The sequence below is a fragment of the Rhopalosiphum padi genome, chromosome 1, assembly GCF_020882245.1.
Source record: "Rhopalosiphum padi isolate XX-2018 chromosome 1, ASM2088224v1, whole genome shotgun sequence".
Taxonomy (NCBI): domain Eukaryota; kingdom Metazoa; phylum Arthropoda; class Insecta; order Hemiptera; family Aphididae; genus Rhopalosiphum; species Rhopalosiphum padi.
In genome coordinates this window covers 48,389,963-48,401,398 of record NC_083597.1, presented here as the reverse complement: position 1 = coordinate 48,401,398, position 11,436 = coordinate 48,389,963, and the positions used below count along the sequence as shown (strand labels likewise).

The 11,436-nt window shown below is 26.2% G+C and overlaps 1 long non-coding RNA gene across 1 annotated transcript; it reads left to right on the top strand.

Moving 5' to 3' along the window:
• Positions 1 to 6,094: 6,094 nt before the first annotated feature.
• On the top strand, positions 6,095 to 11,180 carry LOC132916940 (uncharacterized). Its single transcript, XR_009660225.1, has 5 exons — positions 6,095 to 6,228; positions 8,960 to 9,719; positions 9,809 to 9,924; positions 10,014 to 10,129; positions 10,219 to 11,180. It is a non-coding gene; the product is annotated as an uncharacterized LOC132916940 (long non-coding RNA).
• The last annotated feature ends 256 nt before the right edge of the window (positions 11,181 to 11,436 follow it).

Below are 11,436 nucleotides of genomic sequence, written 5' to 3'. Positions count from 1 at the left end.
TAAATTACACAACAGAAAAAGCTAATATAAACATTTGATAATAATTTCAAAGTAGTATATAACTTAGTATAATATAACTATATAACTAGAGCTACTATTATATTATTATTATTGATTAAAAGTTTTAACTTAATTCGTATTCTCACTCCCAGTGCCAGAGGTTAGTCGTAAGTCCAATAGTGCTGATCTATATTTCATGTTATGGGGAAAAAATGCTGATGATGTTAGACCTACCTACTAAAAAAATGTTTAGTTAATTATGTTCGAATGGTACAATATTTATTTCTAACTATATACATACAAGATACTGCATAACAAACTATTTTTGATTATCACCCACCCACCCATAAATATTTCTGGGGAATTTTCCCCAGTTCATACCCGTGTTCAGCGCTACTATTAGTACATACCAAATTTGAATATTGACAAAACTGGATATTTAACGAAAATTAATAATAATAAGTTATTACAAAAATATTATTTAAAGACACCAGTTCGTGTATTATTATTTAACACTAACAGAGAAGTATTCAAAATATTATGTATATTAGTTTTAAGTTGTTTATGCAATAAACTTATTAACACCTGCAGTAGCGGCTCGTCAGGGGTCTTTGAGACGGCGACTCACCATAAAAAAAGTAGTAAAGCAATAAAAAAGTTTGAAGAAAATTGTAGTATAATTTAAAATTTTTATCTATTTTGAAAATAATTATGATGGTTTTCAATATTAATATTGATTATAGATAATATTATAATATTTTGTATTATATATTTACATTAATAATGAGAAGACGGGTGTCATTCAATTATTATACGGGCGAAAAATATCGATAACAACAACTAATTACTAACTTATGCGATCCCAATGGCAGAAACTTTGAAATGAGTCTAGTCTCAATGTACCTAGGTACTGAACAACATCTATACAATATACCCCGCTCACAGCCTTGTCGTGCATATAAAAATGTGTATAAGTACACAATTGAGTCTCTCGAACGCAGACTCCCGAATAAATTTAAATGTCTGGCTAATAATAATATTACAGTTTATAATCTATGGATATGGATATCTATCATATTAATCATCATCTATGGCAATCATCAATCTTCGCTATTCGTCGGAGACGATTGACGGTTGTAATCATTTTAACGGAGTAAAAAAATAGACGTACAAATCGTTAAACCGTACTTTAATATATTATATAATATTTTACACGCATATGCCGTTCTGTTCAGCTTATTTTTATGAAATATATCAATATCTTCAATTCGATACGCGGTAAAGACGGACGAGAAAAGATGTTCCTGGGTCGGCGATGTGGTTACTGAACAGTGGACATTAAATATGACACAACTAAGTTTCACAAAAAAAAAAATCGACGTTTACGTGAGTTTGATTTTATATACTTTTGGAGCTTTAATTTACTTTTTTAGACATAAAATAAATACATACTTATTGCACCGGACCATCTGCTACCCGCCGGGTGACGTATACGTATGCATATTTTATTCCCGAACGCGCGATGTATAAAATACGTGAGACCGAAAATACATAATCGTCATATTACTATATTAGTATATTACCAGACCCATTTTATATAATAATTTATATTTATATTAATTGTATAAATAGCATTTTTCATTTTTAACCAGCCGAGTACCCGACTAATATAAGTTTTTTTTTATCCCTAACGGCTAACAAAGATTTCCGAAAAGACACATTAATATTTTATAATTATCTGAATTTTGAATTTTGATGACATTATTAGATATTCATTTCATATTTCAGTGATAACTATTTCTCCTCAACCGAATTTTGTTTTTTGTAGTACTATAAAAAACATATTACAATAGGTATTTGATAATTTTAACAAATGTTAATGTTTGCATTTCATATAAATATTATAATTTTCGAAATATTTTGACTATACACTTATAGGATAAAATAAATATAGCATAATACCATAAATAGATGCATTTATTATATATATAAATATTAATATCGCAAATTATCTGAGCATATTAATTAGAACTTATCGATTAATTTTAAAATCAGTGAAAATAGTATGAGTATGTATTATTCCTAAACAGGACGGTACCGAAACGGAAATGATATGTGACTAAATATGTGTATAACGAGTTGAATGTGAATAATTGCTTGTATTTAGAAATTAATTTTATTAATTTTGTAAGTCCTTTTTTATTATATGTAATAGATCATAATCTATTAACTATTTAGTATGTAATATCAGTCTAATGATTAAACTTTTAAATATTTTTAAAATTATTAATAATTTAGTTCAGCCAAACCATATAAAACCGTTAATAACCGTTATAAAATTATAATTAAAAAAAAAATAATTCAGGATAATTTACAATTATTATGATTTTACGCATAGACCTAAAAATAAATATTATAATAATTATTATCAGGTCTATGATTTTACGTACGAAATAATTAGATATCAAAAGTTTCGTATGCAAGACAGCTGAAATATAATAATAAATCCTATAAAATCACAAAGAGTTCTATAAAAAACAACATTATTATAATATTTATCATCCGTGGCAAACGACAATCGTCGTCATTTGTAGGAGACGATTAACAATTCTAATAATTTTATTGAACAGTCGTCAAACAACAGCCTTCAGTACATGACAAGTACTCTCATTTTCATAAAAAATTTCAATGATTTCATTCCGAAGCGTATAAAGAAGACAAATGAAGAAATAAACTAGCTGTTTCTTCTATGACGGTGCACGTTTAAACTTTTATATGGCACAGCTTGATTTCGTCGAAAAGCGTCAAAGGATAATTGCGTAGGTTAATTTTCCTATAATTTTAGGGTAGTAATAAATTTAATTTTTATACTTTAAATAAATATTTATTGACATGTACAAGCTGCCACCCCGATTACTTCGACCTATATTTTATTTTCGATCGTTCAATGCAGTTGGTCGACAACCGGCGAGTTATTATATACGACCCGTTTTAAATTCTTAAATGATGAAATCTTTTTTTTAATATTTTATTATTTTAAAGTTCTAGATATTATTTTTTTTCATAGTAAATAATTTAAGAATATAAAATTTTTATTTTTGTTTGGTCTGCAAAACGTTTTTAATTTGTGAATATGGCATGAGATTTCTAAAAGGTTAAAATTAAAAAATAGCCAAGAATAAAATAAATTCGTCAATTATACCTTGGATCCTGGACGTAGCAATGAATGTTTATTGATTTTAAAATTATTTAGTTTTTTTTCTATCTGTTATGAATTCTTGTAGCAAATATCATATATTTAGTACTTTGGGTGGTTAATAGTAAAATAAAATAAAAAAGTTCAGATGTTGTCATAATATTGAAAAACTGGAATCATTACACTACCTTTATACTTGTATAATTTCGACAAAATTAATTCATTTACTAAGTTTTAATTCAAAAATGATAATCATAGAATGTTGAAAATTTTACCAACTGTCTACATTAAGATTTTCTATGCATTGTATATTTATAAAAACATTTTAACAATTTTAAATAATTAATTTTTTTTTTTTTTTTAAACCGATAAAAATTATTTATAGCAAATATGATTTAAAATTTAATACAGTGTTCCTGAATTTTTTAAATGTTCAAATTATTTTTTTCATTAGTATTCAGATAATAATTATTTTATTTTTATATCTACAATTTAAAAATGTTCTATAGGACTTTTCATGAGTTTTTTTAATGCAAAAACAAAAATAAAATGCTCACTGGAAACTTATATTATGACTGTTTGAAGTTCATTATTATATAATTGATATATAAATTAATAAAATATGCGTCTACATTGATTACATCATCCGAGTAGCGGATTTTTCATAAAAATGAATATATTTTATTTAAAGTTTAAAAAGTAAATTGATTCCCCAAAGCATTGACTAGTGACTAGGTACTATTTGTTACAAGAAACCACAATAAACGAAATGTATGAATTTTTTTCTATTATGATAGGTGTCTTCAGACAAAATGTCTACAGACAGAGATAATTGCATCTAATGTAATAGGTATGTAAGATTAAGTTAAAACACTGCGCGTGATTAGAAGCAAAATAATGCAGAAATAATAACTTAGAAACATAACGATATTAATCATAATTCTTTTTTTTTAAATATATATATAATAATATAATTATTTTTATTTAGTTCACTATTTTCATAGATTAAATTAAATAATTTGTAATCATCTTCATTAGAATAAAATATTAATACTTTGCAATATCTATAAAGATTTGGTCTAGTTTATATGTTTCAATTTTACGTATGTCAAACAGCTAAAATAGAAAAATAGATCGTATGTTATCACAAAGAGTTCTATATAAATGTATCATATTATAATATTCGTCATCCGTGGCATACGACAATCGACGACATTCGTCGGAGACGATTAACAATTCTATAATAGTCTTAATGAACAGTCGTAAAATAACAGTCTTCAGTATTCTCATTTTCATTTCGCGCAGTTTATTTTCATAAAATATCTTTATACTCTCATTTAGAATCGCGATGAAGATCCATATGAAGAAAATTTGCAGTTTCTTCGGCAGCGGTGCACCACTCCGTATAGACTGAAGATTGACACAACTCGGTTTCCCGGGAACAGTCGATGATTACGTAAGTTTTTTTCTTATTCTTTATTAGGATTAAATTTACATTTTAAACTTAAAATAAAATATATTCATTTATATGAACAATTGGCTACCCGGACGATGTAATCGACGAAAGCACATATTTTATTCTACTATTCACGCCGGGTGACGTATACGTATGCATATTTTATTCCCCAACGCGCAATGCATAAAATACGCGAGACCGAAAATATATAATCATTAATCGTCATATTACCAGATCCATTTTATAGAATAATAATTTATATTTATATTAATTGTATAAATAGCATTTTTCATTTTTAACCGGCCGAGTACTCGACTAAAATAAGTTTTTTTTATCCCTAACAAAAATAAAATGTTTTCCGAAAAGACACATTAATATTATATAATTGTCTGAATTTTGAATTTTTGATGGCATTATTAGATATTTATTTCATATTTCTGTGATAACTATTTCTGCTCGACCGATTTTGGTTTTTTTGTAGTAATTTAAAAACGAATAACTGTAGTTATTTGAACATTTTACCAAATGTTAATGTTTGCATTTCTTATACATATTATAATTTTCAAAATATTTTGACTGTATAAAATAACAATAGCATAATACCATAAATAGATGCATTTATTATATATATATATATATATTATATCGCAAATTATCTGAGCATATTATTTATTATTAGAAATCTTTTTTTTAATATTTTATTATTTCAAAGTTCTAAACAATATTTTTTTCCATAGTAAATAATTTAAGAATATAAACTTTTCATTTTTATTTGGTCTGCAAACTGTTTTTAATTTGTGAATGTGGCCTGAGAGTTCAAAAAGGTTACCGATCATGCATTAATGATGAAATTGCCAAGAATAAAATAAAGTCGTTATAAGTACCCCTTAGAATTTAGATCCTGGATATATAGCGAAGAATGTTTAATAATTTTACAATTACGTAGTTTATTTTCTGTCTGCCATGAATTCTTGTAGCAAATATGATCTATTTGGTACTTTGGTTGGTAAATATTAAAATAAAATAAAAAAAATACAGATCTCGCCATAATATCGGAAAAACAAAAAATTTGGAAATATTACCATATTTATATGGTTTTATTTTTTGGTGAAAAATTTTATCAAAAAACTATTGAAATAATAAAATTATAATTAAAAAAAAATTCAGGATATACAATTATTATGGTTTTACGTATGCAATTAATTAAATACCAAAAGTTTCGTATGCAAGACAGTTGAGATATAAAAATAAATACTATAATATCACATAGAGTTTTATAAAAAAAAAACATATGATCAATCACATTATTACAATATTTACCATCCGTGGCAATCGACAATCGTCGTCATTTGTATAACACTGTTAATAATTCTAATAGTTTTATTGAACAGTCTTTAAACAACAGCCTTTAGTGTATGACAAGTGCTCTCATTTTTATAGAATATTTTAATGATTTCATTCTGAAGCGCAAAGAAGACGAACGAAGAAATAAGAGCTAGCTGTTTCTTCGGCGGTGATGGTGCACGCGTTTGAACTGTAAATGTGGTACAGCCGAACAGCGTCGAAGAATACTTACGTAAGTTAATTTTCCCATAATTATGGAATATTAAATTTATCTTTTATACTTAAAATAAATATTTATTGACGTGTACAAGCTGCTATACTTGGATGACAGACTTATATTTTATTTCCAATCGTCCAATGCAATGGCCGGCAACCTGCAGTGAGCTATTGTCTACGGCCCGCTTTAAATTCTAAAACAACGAATTTTTTTTTTAATTTAAAGTTCTAAACAATATTTTTTTGCATAGTAAATAATTTAAGTATATTAAACTTTTATTCTGTTCTTGCCCGCAAACAGTTTTTAATTTGTGAATGTGGACCGAGAGTCCAAAAAGGTTGACCACTGGTCCAATGTATAAAATAGGCAAGAATAAAATTAAGTCGTCAAGTATACCTTGGATCCTGGACATAGCAATGAATGTATATTTATTTGACAATTGTGTAGTTTCTTTTCTATCATAAATTATTGTAGCGAATATGATCTATTTAGTACTTTGCAGGGTGGTTAATAGTAAAATAAAATAATAAATTTCGTATCTTGTCATAATACTGAAAACACAAAAAAAACAAATGTATTATAACGCTATATAGGTACTTGCATAATATCGACAAAATTAATTTATTAATTTAATTTTAATTAAAAAATAATAATTATAGAATTTTGAAAAATTTACCAATTATCTACATTATGATTTCTCTATAGGTAAATTGTATAATTTTAAAAGCATTTTCATTATTTAAAACAATTAATTTTTTTTTTTTTTATTAAGCCGAAAAAAATTATAGATATGCAAATATGATTTAAAATTTAATACAGACTTCTTCATCAATCGTTCACTAATTTACTGCAATAAAAAATGTATAGTCACGGTATATTTTATAAACGTTTAAAATTAAAATTTTGATTGTATTTGGTTAAATCTATAAAATGTTAAAATTAATTTTTTCTTTAGATATTCATATAAATATTTTCTTTTTATATCTACAATTTAAAAATATTATATTAGAATTCTCATTAGTCTTTTTTAATCTAAAACAAAAATAATATGTTTACTGGAAAGTCACATTATTTTTTATGACTATTTGAAGTTTTCAGTCTTATACCTATAACTTATTAAATGTTTATTATACACCCACCCTAAAAATAAATATTTTTTCTCAAATAATTTTTATATTTTGTTATAGTTCAAAAACGAATAATCTTAGATACTTAAAACTTTAATTAAATTCTTATGAGAGTATTTCTTACAAATAGTATTTTTTCAAAATATTTTGAAATGATGTATATTTACGATATTATATATTTTGTTATTATTTAAAACATTATTTGTAGGGACATAAAAGTTTTTTGTACATGTTATACTATACGTATACAATGACATTTTTGACATACGTAGATTAATCTTAAGATATTATTTAAATTATTTTACGAAAGGGTTGTACCTATTGACTCAAAAGTATATATAACATGAATATAATACGGTATAAATTATATGTATTATTTATACAATATTATAATAATAATTATGATAAATGCAATGTTTTTGGAAAAAATGTAGCTTGTCAAACTTTACACAAAAAAAAAAATAAAATACTTAGCAATATCAATCAACATATAATGTTATCAGTCATAATACCTCAAAATTATACTTATTAATGAAAGTTGACTGACTGTCTCTTTCAAATTCAAATTTCACACACTAATTACAGTAATAAACTTAATCACTAATGTATAAAGCAACACTGTAATAATTACTTCTTTATCTTTAATTTAATGTAATTTTTGATTATTTTGTAAAATGGTACTGAAAATTGAATTTCTCAAAGCATTGACTAGGTACTATCTGTTACATGAAACCATAATAAAGGAAATGTATGAATTTGTTTCTATTATGATAGGTGTCTTCAGATATATATATATATGTAAGTTTACATGTAAGAATATGTAAGATTAAGTTAAAGCACTGCGTGATTAAAACCAAAAGAATGCAGAAATAATAACTCAGAAACATAACGATATTAATCATAATTCTTTTTTTTAAATATATATAATAATATAATTATTTTTGTTTAGTTCACTATTTTTATAAATTAAATTAAATAATTTGTAATCATCTTCATTTGAATAAAATATTAATACTTTACAATATCTATAAAGATTTGGTATATAGTTTATATGTTTCAATTTTACGTTAATATGTCAATAAACAGCTAAAATAGAAAAATAGATCGTATAATATCACAAAGAGTTCTATAAAAAAAAAAACCATAGATTTATCATATTATAATATTCGTCATCTGTGGCATACGACAGTCGACGACATTCGTCGAAGACGATTAACAATTCTATAATAGTCTTTATTAGGATTAAATTTACATTTTAAACTTAAAATAAAATATATTAATTTATATGAACAATCCGCGCTAGTCGGATGATGTAGTTGATGTAGTCGCATATTTTATTCTCCAGGGTCCAATGAAAAAATAGTACACAATGCCTACTTATTTTACTCATTAGTAAAAAAAAATAACAACCATGTATTATTCGTATTATTCGCGATTATATTATATTAGAATAGTAGTAGAATAGTACACCTTAGATCCTGGACGTGGACGTAGCGAAAAATGTATAATTATTTTACAATTATGTAGTTTATTTTTTGTTTGTCATGAATTCTCGTAGCAAATATGGATCAATTTGAAACTTTGGGTGGTAAATAGTAAAATAAAACAAAAAATTTCAGATCTTGCCACAATATCGGAAAAACAAAATAACTGAAATAATTACGCTATATCCTTGTATAATGTCAACACGGAGGACGATTGGCAGTATCATTAAGAAGCTCATCTGAATAACAAAAATAAGTGTCGCAAGGCTGTGTTTGATTAATACTATAATTTTTTGAACAGTAGTACAGTATATTATGAATATTTACTTAAATTATATTTAATTTTTATGGTTTATTTTCAGATAATATACTGTACTACGGTTTTAGGTGTTCTTTTTATTTTAATAATACGTTGATAAATTACCAATTTTTTTTCTTATCACAAAGCTAGTTTGTCTTTGTGTATGTTTAAATTTATATTTTTTATAGTTATTGTGCTGTTTAACTTTCTTATAAAAGAGAGTGAGGAATTAAAAAGGTGGCCACCGAACAGAAAGTTAAACTGCAATATACTATAATCGTTTTAGTTCTTGTTTACATTTTTAACTGATAAATTATGAATAAAACATTTCAAATTAATTTAAATTCAAAAATAAAAGAACACCAACATAGATTTCTTAAACATTAAAATTTTACTATAAATTTAAATTACATTTAATCAGCACATTAGTTGAAGTTTTATAGGAACCGAACATTTGGCTGGATCATGGACTACCCACCGACGGAGAATTTGTCATTGAGCTGATGGGATATGTGTCGGCACTCGGCTTCGTTTCAACCTGGAGGAAGATTGGCAGCAGCAAAAAGAAATTCAACTGATAATCAACTATCCAAAGTATTTGTTTGTATTATATTATAATTTTTAGAATCGTAGTAGGTACAGACGGTACAGTATACTATATATAATTATTTAATATTTATTAGTGAAGAAGAATTTGTCACAAAGCTGATGGGAAATGTGTCAGCACTCGGCTTCGTTTCAACCCGGAGGAAGATTGGCAGCAGCAAAAAGAAATTCAACTGATAATCAACTGTCCAAAGTATTTGTTTGTATTATATTATAATTTTTAGAATCGTAGTAGGTACAGACGGTACAGTATACTATATATAGTTATTTAATATTTATTAGTGAAGAAGAATTTGTCACAAAGCTGATGGGAAATGTGTCAGCACTCGGCTTCGTTTCAACCCGGAGGAAGATTGGCAGCAGCAAAAAGAAATTCAACTGATAATCAACTGTCCAAAGTATTTGTTTGTATTATATTATAACTTTTAGAATCGTAGTAGGTACAGACGGTACAGTATACTATATATAATTATTTAATATTTATTAGTGAAGAAGAATTTGTCACAAAGCTGATGGGAAATGTGTCGGCACTCGGCTTCGTTTCAACCCGGAGGAAGATTGGCAGCATCAAAAAGAAGCTCATCTTAATTTAGTTGTCCCCCCCTTTACGCATTAGCGCTCATCTCTCATCCACTCATCCAACACATTGACTACGCCGGCCGGCAACACACATATATTATACACATTACCCGTTTTATATTATATAGTATTATTAATATCCACATAATTTAAGTTATTGTATATTTTTTTTTTATTATTTGAATGCATTCATATGATCAGTTGCGTATTTAGGAATTTTAGGATAAGGGCAACACATATTTTGCCGCCTCCCCCCATTAAAAAAAAATTAAAAAACTTCTACGCCGCGCAATAGTGGTCAAACTGTTAATACCATAGAATACCATGTTATATAAATAGTATAGTATTTTATACCTCTATGGCACACATTTGTTGTGAAAATTATTAATGATTGACGTCACTGCGCCAGTACTCATAAAGTACGAAATAAAAATTTGCAGCCCCTCTAAATCTTTAAAAATTTGCCGTTCTGGACAACTGGACCCTAAGCCCCTACCTAAATACGCCCCTGCATATGATGCGTTCTCGCTTAGGATGTGGATTAGGCCTACTGGGGACACCACAATAAAAAAACGCGCCTCGTGTAATACCTCATAAAGTTATTAAACAATCCGGACAATGTTATTGTACGTCGTTTAATAATATAAAGGTGGTGTGGAAAATTACCTAACACTGTTATTCTTATCTTATAGTTATACCTGCATACATTTTTTTATTAAATACCAATTAAATAATTATTTATATCAAGAATCGAGAAATATTAACGTTTTATAAAGTATTACAATAAAATAGTTTTGAAAAAAAATATTCTTTGATTTGTTACAAAAAGACTCTAAGTAGGTAGTTATTATATTAGTTTTTATTTTAACAAAAGCGGGTCAAGTTTAATTTTGCCGGAAATATTGTATGTATCTATTATTTAAATTAATCAAATAAATTAGATCACCTATATGTACATTCATAATATTTTTGTGTAAAAATTCCTGTTTTTTTTTTTCTGGATATTTTAAAAAATACTATTTTTTCCCCCAAAGTAGCAATTAGATGCAGTTTACTAAACTTAATTGAAGCATTTTTAATGCCAAAAAAGATGAAAACACTAAAACAGACAATATTAATTTTAACA